This window comes from Panulirus ornatus, chromosome 2 (assembly GCF_036320965.1).
Source record: "Panulirus ornatus isolate Po-2019 chromosome 2, ASM3632096v1, whole genome shotgun sequence".
In the NCBI taxonomy this organism is placed as follows: domain Eukaryota; kingdom Metazoa; phylum Arthropoda; class Malacostraca; order Decapoda; family Palinuridae; genus Panulirus; species Panulirus ornatus.
Genome location: NC_092225.1, coordinates 96,306,143 through 96,317,981, shown reverse-complemented (window position 1 = coordinate 96,317,981; position 11,839 = coordinate 96,306,143).

The window sequence follows — 11,839 nt, the reverse complement described above, 5'->3', positions numbered from 1 at the left end:
CCCAGATTACTGACCAGCTATCAAGAGTGGATAAACAACTGGCATAATGTAGGCCGACTGCCATGCTCAGAACTCAAACATGAGTTGGCCTGTGTGTGAAATCAGAGATGCTCACTGATACACCACAGAAGCCCAACAACAACATCAGATGAAAGGATAAAGGCCAACGTTATGGGTTAAAAGCCTGTCAACCAGGAAGAACAGTAAATCTGCAAGAATAACATGGAATATGCCATATATCAAACGGAACTATATGGCTGCCCATGCAGACAATGGAAAGACCAATCAGTGTTGTGCCAGGAGAAATAAAATACATGCAGGGAACAACAATAGAAACATCTTTGAAGAAAATTTGATATATGGTTGAGACAGTTCCAGATGAACCCAGGATTGATAATTAATAAATGAGTTTGCTGGCAGAGAGAAACAGTATGATTTATCAAGCAAGATGTGCTGTGTGCCTCTGCTTTCTGCTAAAATCTCACTAAAGGTCTCTCCATGCAAATATATTTTTTAATCATATATTCCCTCAGGTGAGGATATTCCCTCTAAGGCCCAGTTCTCTGTTCTTAACGCTACCTCGCTAACGCGGGAAATGGCAAATAGTATGAAAAAAAAAAAAAATATTCCCTATGTTTTGTCATCTTCAGCATTGTAGATGTATCACTTACTTTGTGAAGCATGCTCTATGTATGTATAAAGGGCACAACGTCATTAAGATCACAGAGTTTACTGAGGGAGTTGACAACAAAGAAATAACCTTACAATAGAAGTAGGTGTGTGTGACGAAGCCTGAGCTTAAAAGTATGCTCTCAAATATGTTCTTATGAGGTTGTAATGCTAGATTTGCTTATTGATATCTTACAGTAAATGGTGTCTCAGTAGTGTTATGACTATGGTGGTGTATTATTTACTGAAAACTTTGCAGTACATTCATGGAGCTCCTCTTGGTGATTTACAGTCATCAGTCTTAATTAGACAGTATTACTCTTAAATTTTAGCTGCATTTGGTTGCTCACTGTTACTTATACTATATGTATCTAATTTTCCCTGCTGTATATTTCTGTTAAAGTCTCATACAGTCTTACTTCAGTCCAAGCAAGTGGTGTGCATCCTTCATTTATGTGTCGGCTAAAATGTATAATTTCCTTAATAAATGGTTTGTGCAGTGCTGTTGGGTCTTTGACACTTGAAGATATGGAGATAGCCAGCTTCCAAAATGTATGAAGATTTTTCATGTGTTAAACTGCTTTGGTGAGAAGAAATAGATTTAGATAAGTTTATAGAGAGTGATGCAACTCAGTTTACCTACAGCCTTTTGAGATGTTTCATTCTTAGAGTACAGTATTTGAATTTGCTGTATGCATGATTGCAGTTTGGGTCTAGATGATTTCAATACAAAGAAAGTTTATCAATTGAAAATAGCATAATAATGGAATGGGGGTTTGAATGTAACACTGACTTTGTTTAAATTTACATATATTGCCTGAAAATGCCCTGATTTATCAATGATGGAATGAAGATTGTACAGTATTTCAAAATTTCCATTTTCTGTGGACATCCTGTGAAAATCAGCACAGTATAAGTGTTTTATATTATTAATTAGTGTATTTAGTTTCAATGCTAAACTAAAAAGTATCCTTTAGATACAGTCGCTGTGCCAGCATGTATGTTTTAGCTGTAGCTGCATTCCCTTACCAATCAACTCCTCAACATTTTTTTTTAATTGTGTTTTTAGTTATTTGCTTGCTCTTTCCCACTCCAGCAAGGTAGTATTATACCTCCCTTGAAGCAGATAACATATAACCATGCATTTGAGAATATGGACAATAAATTCTTTGAAATTTATTTCCTTCTTTCTTACTTGTTCGCGATTTATTTCATATTTTAATACTTAAGCATGGATGGTTCTGCGTGCATCCCCCAGCATACTTAAGCTGGCACATTGGATGCGTTTTCAGATCTAAAGGCGCATTTTGTAGTTGGAAGAGCATTTCAGCCTTTCATGAAAAATAGATTAACATTATGGCTATAAAGAAGTATTCTCTATTATTGAACCCGTGTGAAAAGGAAAATGCCAGTATGTTTGTAAATATACATACGTAGTGATGAACAATAAACTTGCTCTTTTGATAGTCATATTGGTATAATATTTACTATTTAGTTTACATGGCATAAGAGGGGAATCATTTATGAACTAAAGGTTGTAAGAAAATTAAATAACAAGACCAAAAACAACCTCACAAAATTATGATTATTGTAAATATGTATACCCTACAGAAGCAAAACCTGTATTGCACATCTTATCAAATTGTAATGGTGATGTTGATATAAGATTTACTATGTATTGTACATAAAGCTATAGAACTCTCATTTATGAAAAATATCATAAAACAAATTGTGTAAGACCGTAAACACAAAAAATTGATTATTTGTAAACATTTATGTGCATTGATAATGCACAGCCTATTTGGTTTATATATTATAGAATAATCACTCATAAATAATTGTCTGTAGAAAAGATGTAAGACCAAAATCAGTATCACGAATTGATGATCATTTTAAAATTTCATGTGCCATCAGTAGTGTACGTTTCATCAAACTTGCTGTGATGATGGTTGATATAATTTTTATTACTCGATGTGTACAATATTATAGAGCAATCACTTTCAAACAAAAGCATATAAAAAGAATTTAAGGACAAAAAGAGTATTGAAAATTAATAATTAATTAGTTATGTATGTGTTGCTGACTGCCAAAACTACTTCCCTTGTTCACCTCGGGATTACTGGGAGGACTTGCTTCCTTATGCACAAAAATACCAAGATATTACTTATTCACATTCACTTTATTTTGTAGTGTAGAACATATGCGATCTGATTTGTCTGTTTAAACATTTTGTATTAAAAGATAAATTTGCCATGTACATAAGTGTTGAGTTGTTTTTCCACGCAGTATGTTGTGTCATGGCCCTAAACAGGTCACAAAGATCAGCCTGTAAACAATCATTAGTGATTGAAGAAACAGAATTACATAGTGTCTGCTTAGGAGGTTATTAAGACTCCACTAAAAAGTCCACATATGGCAAAAATACTTGCTGAAAATTCATTTGAAATTCTTTATGAAGTTAGGTCTCTTTGTGTAAGTTGAATTCATGTGTTGCTGTTGTGGGATGTGTAATATAAGGCCAGGACTAGAGGTAACTTTTGTCTCTCATTCATGGTAAATACATTGATCATCCACATCTGAATATATTGAAAAAGATTGTATTATTTGAGCAAAGGATGCTGCTGAGGGTTGAAGTAGCCATGAGATGGAATAAATAGCATAAAGATTATGTATGTGATGTTCCAGTATCATCACAGCTGTAAATGTTTCATTATTAATTTTCTCATTTATACAGCATTCAGCAAACTAAAATATGGAGGCAATTCTTGTATACTCAATGATTACAGTGTATGCAAACATTGAAAAGGTGCAGTTTAAGTTGTATGATGCTGAAAGGCATCTTTTTTCACTCATGATAGGTGGCTCATGCTAAACTTTCTTCAGACAGCTCAGTCAACAGGTGACAGAATGATAGGAGCAAGAGGTTCTAGATGGATTAAGCATTGGAATACAATATACTGTAAATGTTGATCATTGGACTTGACTCTCAGAATTGATTACATCACACAATCCATCATATTACCTGTTTTCTGTAAGCTCATAAACCATTAATAAACGGTGCATACTTCATCACCTTATGTATAGAGTCTGGGCAGTGGTCAGGTTGCTGCTCGGGGTGGGCAGTGTTACAAATTCTTAATATTACACATACACTCAGGAGTTAATCCATGTAAATGGACTTAGGGTCATGAGTCATATGCTCAATATGTGTCATATTCTCACACGTTCACTCAGCAGATGTAAAGATGCAAAACTTTTTTGGTGTGGGTAATACATTGTACATGTTTGGTATGAAGTGTAGCCTCTTGCAATATGTAAGCTATAAACATAACTCTGTGGATGGCTGTGTGGAGGTATAGAGCCTGAAAAAATTATTTAAACAAACATCATGTGATGTATATCTGCTGAGTTTACTGAAAGAGTTGAGAGTATATCCAAACCTTTATTTGCATTCATAGGCCCTCATGATCATAGAAATACACTCTGTTTATCAATGAATATGCTACTGTTTATGTCTTGTATATAAATGTATGATAGGTCAAAACTGGTAGGGATGAACTGATGATAACCACCTTCTCATTTCTCTCACAAACCACTCAGAATGTTGTGTTTAGTGGTTGTCAGAAACTGTCCCAGTCGTAGATATTCATTTTAGAATATCGCTCATATGTTGTTGACAGGAGATTCCTATGTGTCTGCACCAGTATTTCATTAAAAGGGCTCACAGACAAGAAGCTTAGGAACACTTACCACTGAGAACAAAAGTAAAGTCACTTTTAAAACTTATTTGTGACATTGTGTTCCAAAATATGGCCATCACTCATCCACACAACTTTAACTGGATGTGACCGGATGTCCACTAAGTGCAACTTGGTATGATAGCTGCCTCCCAAATGCTCCGTTGAGTGGAGTATGTGTCAACTGTGTATCATAGATTTCAGTTAAATAACATGATGTATAAAATATGAGTGTGTGTATCATTTATCCTCATTTCTCATACAAAATTTCTGGTACTGGATTTGACTGGGCTTAATGTAAGAAACAAAGGAGAAATTAACATTTTTAGTTAAGGATGAAACAGAGAATGGGAAGAATGGAAACTGTTGAAGAATTATTTGGTAATCAATATTTAGAGGTGATGTTAATGCACAGTGCCAGAAGGTAGTGACACCTCGAGTACCAAATTACTTCCAACGAGGCTGTATCATAGAAAAAGTTTACCATCAAGGATCCTCTCACCATGTTTTTGCTGGAGTGCAGACTCGATGCTGGAGGACCTTCATAAAAGCTAGGGAGTGGATATGAGCTAATGAGGCCATTCCTTTTTCTGTTCCTGGTACTGCCTTGCTTATGTGAACATGTATGGGAAAAAATTGTATAACTATTGCAGTATTCATAAAAGTATAATGATATAGTTGCAAAGATGGTTGAATATACAGCAAGAAGTGGCCAAGGTGATTTTAAGACAAATTTATACAACCTAAAAGTAAAAAAAATGTAAGGAAAGGGATGGGAAAATTTTACGATTGTTGTAACCCCAGGATCCCTACACAGAAATTTCATGACAGTTAGATAGTCTACCACATCCTGTAGTTAGTTCTAAAGACCTCAAAGAGATGAGACTTTGATTGTTTTTTTGTACGGGGCCAGGAACAAGCTATTTTCTGTAAGGGAAGGGAGTTTTAAACTTGTGGTTTCCCATGTCTTTAACGTTTTTATTGTAAAGCATTTTTATGAATTATGCATGCCTTCCAGCCCTGCAATTTCATCATGTAGTTCATTCCCATTATCCAGTATCATACTACAAGAATACAGTCCTTCTTTACATCTCGAACACATTTCTTGCTAGATTTATATTATGGCCTCTGGTTGTTCTGTCCTTGCTATTTTTTTTTTTTTAAATAACTTCACGGTTGATATCATCAAACAGATATATAAATTTGAATGCTCAAGTAACAGTTTATGCTTCTTCCATTTAATGTTTCTACACTTTCCCTGTACGTAAGCTTTCATGATTCTGATAACATCTTTGTCCTCCTTCTCTGGGTCTTCTCTATCAGTTCTCTGTGCATTTGTGAGTTCAGTGACCAAACTTGAGAAGCATATTCTAGGTTTTACTTAATGTAGGATAGGACCAGTTTGCTTACTATTTTTGTATTCATATTATTGAACCCTATTTTGATATATGCCAACAGGCAGTTTGTCTACTTTATTATTTTCCAAAAGTAGGACTCTGGCAACAGGTATGGGAAGTTGTTTACTCTTAAGCCTCTTTTAAGTTAAAGATTAAAAGTGTTGTTTGTCTTCAGTAAGATGGTGACAGCATAAGCAGGAAGGGACTTGTATTGTATCTATTCTGTTCCTGTATAACTGCTGTGGTAAATGATGGTTACCTTTGAAGTGTACTAGTGGAACATGTTTCTCTTGGTGTTGTAAATTGGGAGACATTTATCTTGTAAGGGAATGAGTAAATGTTTCTTCGGTGATGAGCAAATGACTGTGTTTGGTTGAACTCCTACTGGTTGGTTAAGAGGGAAATTGGTTGCATAAGTAACTGAACTGGAAAGTTGAGGCATGTTTCTTGTGTATGTGTAAGGGTGACTGGTCTGTTACAGGTTAGCAGGGATGGGTGGGTTTGTTTGTGACTGCATTAAACTGTGTATCTGTCATGTCTTGATATGTCTGCAGTGGTAGAATTTTAGTTTAATCCTGTAGGTAGTCTGAATTGATGGATTGGGTGTATCCTATTATATTTGAGGATTCTGTTTCCTGTTTAGAGTTTTTGAGGGCTAGTTTTGAATAAGTAGAGATACCAGGCTGGGGAGGCATAGTTTATGTCTACATGAATTGTTGAAAGATAATTAAAAGTGATTTTGTTGACCAAATTTTATTCTTGTTTGGGTTCTGAGTCTTTAGTTATCAAGTTTCCTTTATTCTGAATGTTACTGTTTAGCAAGAATATTGCACATATTATGCATGATGCTCAATATATCAGTGCTTTGTTGAGAGGGAGATGATTAGTTAGTTTGATTTTCTGTTTTCTGGGATGCTGTCATTCAGTTCTGGAGAAGCCACTGACAGGGTGTGAGGTATTGTAAATTATTTGTGGCTCACTGTATCGGGGAATCCTGTTATTTGATGGTTGTCTTGATAAGAAAGGTGGAGGAGGCAGAATGCAACATGAGGTGAGGTTGTGTCTTCAAAGTTGTTTCAGAATGGAAATGAATTTGCTGGGGACAGGTTTTAAAAAATGTACAGAAAACCCAATCAAAAATAGATAAGTGATTATAGCATGTAACTACGTTTATAGAATTACGTCACACACAACAGCTAGGGAATGGATGTGACCAAATCTGGCCTTTCTTTATCTGTTCCTGGCACCAACTCACTAAACAGGGAAACAGTAATCAAGTATATATATTGCAGATGGCTGGAAATTTTCCCTTCCTGAATTACTTTCCAAGAGAAGATACAGAGTAAGGAACCAAGTGAGGAACTTTACCTCTAAGGCTCTGTCACCTGTTTTTTGATGCTATCTCGCTCACACAGGAAATGGCAAGCACATATGAAGAAGATGCATATACATATATATATATATATATGTATATATATATATATATATATATATATATATATATATATATATATATATATATATACATACCTACACAACTTTCCATGGTTTACCCCAGACGCTTCACATGCCTTGATTCAATCCACTGACAGCACGTCAACCCCGGTATACCACATCGCTCCAATTCACTCTATTCCTTGCCCTCCTTTCACCCTCCTGCATGTTCAGGCCCCGATCACACAAAATCTTTTTCACTCCATCTTTCCACCTCCAATTTGGTCTCCCTCTTCTCCTCGTTCCCTCCACCTCCGACACATATATCCTCTCGGTCAATCTTTCCTCACTCATTCTCTCCATGTGCCCAAACCACTTCAAAACACCCTCTTCTGCTCTCTCAACCACGCTCTTTTTATTTCCACACATCTCTCTTACCCTTACGTTACTCACTCGATCAAACCACCTCACACCACACATTGTCCTCAAACATCTCATTTCCAGCACATCCATCCTCCTGCGCACAACTCTATCCATAGCCCACGCCTCGCAACCATACAACATTGTTGGAACCACTATTCCTTCAAACATACCCATTTTTGCTTTCCGAGATAATGTTCTCGACTTCCACACATTCTTCAAGGCCCCCAGAATTTTCGCCCCCTCCCCCACCCTATGATCCACTTCCGCTTCCATGGTTCCATCCGCTGCCAGATCCACTCCCAGATATCTAAAACACTTCACTTCCTCCAGTTTTTCTCCATTCAAACTCACCTCCCAATTGACTTGACCCTCAACCCTACTGTACCTAATAACCTTGCTCTTATTCACATTTACTCTGAACTTTCTTCTTCCACACACTTTACCAAACTCAGTCACCAGCTTCTGCAGTTTCTCACATGAATCAGCCACCAGCGCTGTATCATCAGCGAACAACAACTGACTCACTTCCCAAGCTCTCTCATCCCCAACAGACTTCATACTTGCCCCTCTTTCCAAAACTCTTGCATTTACCTCCCTAACAACCCCATCCATAAACAAATTAAACAACCATGGAGACATCACACACCCCTGCTGCAAACCTACATTCACTGAGAACCAATCACTTTCCTCTCTTCCTACACATACACATGCCTTACATCCTTGATAAAAACTTTTCACTGCTTCTAACAACTTTCCTCCCACACCATATATTCTTAATACCTTCCACAGAGCATCTCTATCAACTCTATCATATGCCTTCTCCAGATCCATAAATGCTACATACAAATCCATTTGCTTTTCTAAGTATTTCTCACATACATTCTTCAAAGCAAACACCTGATCCACACATCCTCTACCACTTCTGAAACCACACTGCTCTTCCCCAATCTGATGCTCTGTACATGCCTTCACCCTCTCAATCAATACCCTCCCATATAATTTACCAGGAATACTCAACAAACTTGTACCTCTGTAATTTGAGCACTCACTCTTATCCCCTTTGCCTTTGTACAATGGCACTGTGCACGCATTCCGCCAATCCTGAGGCACCTCACCATGAGTCATACATACATTAAATAACCTTACCAACCAGTCAACAATACAGTCACCCCCTTTTTTAATAAATTCCACTGCAATACCATCCAAACCTGCTGCCTTGCCGGCTTTCATCTTCCGCAAAGCTTTCACTACCTCTTCTCTGTTTACCAAATCATTTTCCCTAACCCTCTCACTTTGCACACTACCTCGACCAAAACACCCTATATCTGCCACTCTATCATCAAACACATTCAACAAACCTTCAAAATACTCACTCCATCTCCTTCTCACATCACCACTACTTGTTATCACCTCCCCATTTGCGCCCTTCACTGAAGTTCCCATTTGCTCCCTTGTCTTACACACTTTATTTACCTCCTTCCAGAACATCTTTTTATTCTCCCTAAAATTTAATGATACTCTCTCACCCCAGGCCTTTCATAGTTTCCCCTGGCAGCTTCATATGCCCAGGTGCACTCTGTTCACAATATGTGGACTCATGTATGCCACATCATTCCAGGTGACTCTTATCCTATGCACACCTTTCACCCTCCTGCATGTTTAGGCCTTGATCACAAAATCTCTTTTACTCCATCTTTCCACTTACAATTTGGTTTTCCCTTTCTCCTTGCCCCTCCACTTATGACACACATATCCTCTTTATCACCCTCTCCCCACCCATTCTTATATGTCCAAACCATTTCCGCACACCCTTTTCAACTCTGTCACACTATTTAGTATCACACACCTTTTTTACCCATTATTTTATTTATTCAATCAAATCACATCACAGCACATATTGTCCTCAAATATTTCATTTCCAAAACACCCACCCTCCTCTGCACATCCTCATGTATAGCCTATGCCTTGCATCCATATAACATTACTGTGACTATACAGCTTCAAACATACCCATTTTTGCCCTCCCAGATAATGGCATCTTTTCCACACATTTTTTCAATGTCACGAGAACCTTTGCCCGACACTATGCATCTGCTTCTATAGTTCAATTTGCTGCCACGTCCACTCCAAGACATCTAAAGCACTTCACTCCAAATCAACTCCACTCTGACTCACACCCCAACTTAACTGTTTCTCTACCATAATAAACCTAATAATCTTGCTCTTATTCACATCTACTCTCGGCTTCCTTTCACACCATGGAAGCAGAAGTGAATCACAGGGTGGGAAGGGGACAAAGGTTCTGGGAGCGCTGAAGGATGTGTGGAACATGGAGTGCAAAAATGTGTATGTTTGAAGGAATAGTGGTTCCAAAAATGTTATATGGTTGTGAGGTATGGGCTATAGATAGGGTGGTGCAGAGGAGGGAGGATGTGTTGGAAACGAAATGTTTGAGGACAATATGTGGTGTGAGGTGGTTTGATTAAGTAATGAAAGGGTAAGAGAGATGTGTGGTAATAAAGAATGAGTTTGAGAAAGTAGAAGAGAGTGTGTTGAAATGGTTTGGTCACATGGAGAGAATGATTGAGGAAAGATTGACATAGGATATTTGTGTCACAGGTAGAGGGAACGAGAAGTGGGAGACCAAATTGGAGGTGGAAGGATGGAGTGAAAAAGATTTTGAGCCATCAGGGCCGGAACATACAGGAGGGTGAGAGGGGTGCAAGGAAGAGTGAATTGGAATGATGTGGTATACCGGGGTCGACGTGCTGTCAATGGATTGAACCAGGGCATGTGAAGCATCTGGGATAAACCATGGAAAGTTTTGTGGGGCCTGGATGTGAAAAGGGAGCTGTGGTTACGGTGCATTACACATGACAGCTAGAGACTTGAGTGTGAACGAATGTGTCCTTTGTTGTCTTTTCCTAGCGCTACCTGGAAGGGGCGGGGTGGCGACAGAAATGGATGAAGGCAGCAAGTATGAATATGCAAATGTGTATATATGTACATGTCTGCGATTGTATATGTATGTATACGTTGAAATGTATAGGTATGTATATATGCGTGTGTGGACTTTTATGTATATAAATGTATATGTAGGTGGGTTGGGCCATTTCATTCTTTTTCCTTGCGCTACCTCGCTGACGCGGGAGACGGCAATTAAGTATAATTAAAAATACCTTTTCTACATATATATATATATATATATATATATATATATATATATATATATATATATATATATATATATGTATATATAATGCAGTACACAAAAGTACCAAAATGCTAATTCGTGCCATCATTGTCTTACATAATTGTTCAAGACTTGATCAGTAATTTCATATTTCAGCTTCCACCGAGTCCACTCCCTTAACGAACACTCTCAGTTTGATCATCGTCCATGCGTGTATATAACAAAACTCTCTGCTATGAAGAAGCCAGCTGGTGTAGCTGACTGATGTAAAAGTGCACTTTATGGAAATGTTCAGTTGTCAGATGTAACACAATTCCTATAATAACTACGAAAAACGTTGCAAACATGGCAGTTAAAAAGCATGGAAAACGAAACCAGTTAAGCACATAGTAGACATAGATATATCCCATCCCTATAAGTATATTTCCAACAATTTCCATCATTTATTGAAGTGGGATAATACCCTGAGCTGCCAATTAGAGCAGCAGAAAGGCTTTATCTGGATAGAATTCGAGAAATAACCACTCAGCTGTGTGCAGAGTGGCACATTACATAATCTTATGCCGAGACCCTTACTCCAATGACGCATTTAGCTCAAGTTTCCTTTACTCTTTTCCTTATCTGTTTAGACGGTAGTTGCTTCGTTTTATGACGCATTTTATCGACGACTCATAAGAGAAATCAGCCTCCCCCTTCCTCAATATAAGCTGACAAATAGAGTAAATAAATGCAATTTGCTCCGCCATCCCAGACTTGCTCACAAGGTAAACACGGCCAACTGTACATGTGGAACTTTACCTCAGTCAATAACGCCAGAATGAAAGGCTTATGCCCTACTAGCAGCCATAACTCATTATATATGAGCACCATGTAGCTCGATTTCCAATAATTTCTTTCAGGAAAGGAGAAAAAAAATATATAACAGCATTTATACTACTACACATTTCTCACGAGGAGCCGCCAATCGTGGACGCAGAGTAGAGCAG